Source organism: Pinus tabuliformis, chromosome X (assembly GCF_031772625.1).
Source record: "Pinus tabuliformis cultivar Carrire ecotype Pingquan chromosome X, CPIR1, whole genome shotgun sequence".
NCBI classification, from domain to species: Eukaryota; Viridiplantae; Streptophyta; class Pinopsida; order Pinales; family Pinaceae; genus Pinus; species Pinus tabuliformis.
Genome location: NC_142308.1, coordinates 28,962,107 through 28,966,323, shown reverse-complemented (window position 1 = coordinate 28,966,323; position 4,217 = coordinate 28,962,107).

Genomic DNA, 4,217 nt, shown 5'->3' with positions numbered 1-4,217 from the left:
CTTATGTTTCAAAACTGGTTGATTTATATTGGATTATTTAGCTTCAGCAGTTTCGTAGCGCGCTACGAAACTGCTGAGCTCTAGTCATCACCTTCAGCAGTTTCGTAGCGTGCTACGAAACTGCTAAGTTGTTTTCGAAAATCACAGTTTCAACCCAAAACTTTGCCATTTTAGCCTTTTACTATTTAAGCATTCTTTCAAAAACTCTAAGACCTTTCAAAACTGAATGGGAATGTTTGATTCTTCAGTAAAGATTATACCAAGAAAAATCATCAAAACTTTGAAACATAACCTTACTTGAAGTGAGATTTCTTTATGGAGATTCTTTTTGCTGGCTCAACTGTATCTTGAAGTCTTCAATTTGTTTCTTCATTACTTTGATCCCAGACCTGAGGTTTGTATTGACTTTTCTAATAAATTGAGCTTCCTTTATTGCAGGAGTAGTCCAGCTACGGAATTGAACACTAAAGTCAACCACTTCAGGAATTTGAAAAGTTTGGTCTTCCCACCGAGCTTGCATTTGGTTGAAATAAGCCTCCTTAACTACAAATTTCCTAGCAGCGTTCTTCAATCTAGCAATCTCAAAGTTGGCAGATTCCAATCTCTTTTTCAAGTCTTCCACACTACATTCTTCTTGAGTGGCAACTGTTTTGCCTTTATCCTTTCTTTCATGTGGCCGTGTCACCTCCCCTGTTTCATCAACTCTTGGTGGTACCTCCTGTACTTGTTTGAACTTCCTTGTTATGGGTTTCCTGGGCTTAAAAACAAATTGATCAACTTGATCATCAAACTTGAGTTTCTTTGAGGCCTTGACCCTCTTAGCTTTCTCTTTTCCTGACTGCATCAAATTAGCTTGAACTAGTGGGGACTCTTCAATGTCAATTGCTTGCAATAAATCATTTAAGTCTCCCTTTGAAACCGAGCTTTCTTCAATACTCACTGACTTACCTTTTTCTTTGGCCACCTGACTCCTAGTTCTTCTTCTTTGAACTCCTCCACCTGTGCTTGATTCATGTGCAGTTTCTTTGACCTGAGTTTTTTCTTTAATTGACTGCTGGGGTGTATCCTGAATAGTCAGTGGCTTGGTAGACTCTCCAACTTGTTTCCTTGCTTTTAACTTTGAAACCCTCTTGGCTCTTTTTTCTGCTTGAGGACTGGTTGTTGTTGAAGGTTCTTTTGCCGCTTGAGGGCTGAGACCGGTCTTGCTCTTGAAACCGGACATGAATATGAATGTGTCCCAGTCTCTGCCTACCCTCTGGAGTTCATGCAGAACCATTAACTTAACCAAACCATGGTGGAATAGTGAAGTCTCACAAGATTATTTTCTTAGTTGCACCTTGTCACACATTTTACTTAAATTGCGGAATAAATAAAAAGGTAGATCAATAGATGTCTTGCCTGTGAAATGCAACAAAAGTTTAAAATGGTATGAATACACTTTGTCATATCTTCCTTCACATGTCAGGTACTTCTGTATACATGTGAGCAAATGGGAATAAGATTCTTTGATATAACTTCTAGGAACAGACTTGCTTAAATCTGAATTAATGAACTCTTGATTTAGGAATTCTTTGCATGGGTTCATGTCAAATTTGAAATTCTTGAACCAATTTTCTTGCCCTCTTGGAATCTCTGTAACTGTGGATATCATGTCTGGTGAGACCTGCAATTCCAACATACCCACCTTTGAGTTTAGTCCTATGAAATTCAGTGCAAATTCCTTAGTCACTTGTGCATGTCCTCCCTGGAGCTTCTTGCAAAAATTCCAACATCCAGCTTGTTTAAATGCATGTTCGACCTCTCTGTTCTTCAAGGTTATATCCAAACCTTCAGGCTCATTTCTCAGACATTTGCCTGATCTGTGGTCTTTCCTTTCTGACGATCCCTCCATGAAGATTCAGTGAAATGAAGGCTAGAAATGCTAGCGCTGCTCAAACTCCAAACTCTGCCTCGCTTGAATGGCTGCCTCATTTGATAGCTGCCTCGCTTGATGACGATGTTTTCAAATTGAAATCTAGTAGATTTGTTTCTCATGCAAGGCCTACAATCATCATTAAAACTAAGCATACCTGGCCTTTTTTGGAACTTGTATTTCGTGTGTACCAATGTACCTAGTGATTGCAATAATGGAGATAAGCTGTTGGAGATGATATATGGAGTGCATAAATTGACAATGAATGACATTGCCATAGATTAATTTGACAAATTTGACAGTTGGGAAAGATTCGTTGTGGAATGCACGAATCTCCAATTTCGCAGCGCGGTCAGTGTAAATTTTGAATGATGCGCTGCGAAATCACCTAAAACCTATCGCGCTGCGAAAACACCTAAAGGACTATTGTGCTGCGTTATCACCTAATGGACTTTTGCGCTGCGAAAACACTTCAGAATGGTTACATGCGCTAAGCAATCACCTAAAAAAGGCTTTGTGGTACATAATGATTTTTAAACCAAACTAACACATGGCTATGAGATCGGTGATGAGTGAGGGTGACCAGTGATAGATGAGAAGACATGCTTGACTCAAGACCTCCTAAGACTCAGAATCTAAGGAAAAACGAAATCAAACTTAGACTAACACTGACCTTTATCATCAAGCTAGTATGAGAAATTTTGGCATTAGAATTCTTAAGTGATAACACAAGACATCACTAAGACTCGGATAGCTATGGGAAGACCTACTCTTTGACATCCTCGCAATGGTCGACGGTGGTGAACTGATGCCAAGCTTGGTATTCCTCCATGGTTTTTGTGTACTTTGTGGTGACATCTTGCTAGAAGCGAACTCTTGCCTCCATTGCATCCGAGTACACTAATTTGGCTCCTTTGTCTAACTCATACGATAACATGCACATCATAGTCTTGAGTGCAGCCGGACCAGCAACATACTAATGCATAGTGTCTGCGTTGATCTCCAAGTGTGTGTTGGTGGCTATGCGCATCAACTCGTCGAAGTACATGTCTAGCTCCAGTCGGAATTGGTCCTTTGTCTTCACCTCAATGAGTGTGCCAATAGATGGGATTGCATGCATGCGCATAATGAAACCTGTGCTCCTAAACACCCGTGCATGTGATCGACAACACTGCTCACCCTATCTGCTATGTGTTAGCTGCTGATATGGGCCTATAACCTATATGGGCGTAGTTTCATCAATTTGCGCATGTTGTTCCTCCTGTTGTACCTATTCTTGTTGCGCTTCCTTGAGTTGTCACTTCAACTCCTGCAACTCCTTCTCTATTTCCTCCATCCTCTACTTCTCTCTTTCCCTTTACGCAATCCTCTTGTCATGTTATCACCTCTTAGCCTCAATCTCCAAAGCTTCTTTCATAACAAGTGGATCTTCTTTGATCTTATAGCTTTGCTTCACCTCTGCTTTGTCAACAACCTTCCTCTTGCCTTTGTCGCACACAGGTCTGCTACCCTCTGATGTTGCTCTGCTCTCCTGGAGGCCATTGTACCTATGCTACTAAGAGGCATACGAACACTGTGATACCTTGGGAGATAGAAACACTCATGGAAAGAAATTTTTCATTTGAAAACCAAAACAAACTTGAGGAGTGACTTGCAACATACCTGTGTGACTGATTGTGAAGATTGTGCAATTTCCACCGGGAGGCTGGGAGACTGACCGCCAAAACTGTGCAACGCATATTCCAGGCTATTAGGTGGCTGACTGACTACTAGAACTGTAAAATACACAGTCCAACCTGGCTTACTGAGGACTAAAATTGCACAATGTGTAGTTTTAGTCAGCAAGGGCATGCAAACCTAACAAACTGCGTTGTTTCTGGGGCCAACTATGCACTGCCTCCTAGAATTGTGTAGAGCAAGCTTGGGGGTCAATGATATCCAATTTTATTTTCTGGGAGGAAGGGAGAGCCTTCATTCTTAGGGATGCACATTGCTGCTCGGCAAGGCAAGCTTCAGGCCAAGTCAGCCCAGACCCGCCAATGGGCAACTGAAAACATGAGAAGGTTTGAATGCATGGCGAGACTGAAAACATTTAAAACTCACTTTCTGACCCGTTAATCCATATTTTTTGAATTCTCAATTGGTGATTCATTAAATATTGGTCCTCCTGCATGATTTTACATTTTCCAACATTTTTGAGCCCATCTGAGCCATGTAATATTAAACCCTAGTTTGCCCTATTTTTCTTAAAACCAGTTCTTCTAGCAAACATAGATTTGTTTTTTTCTAGTGTAGAAAGGTTGTT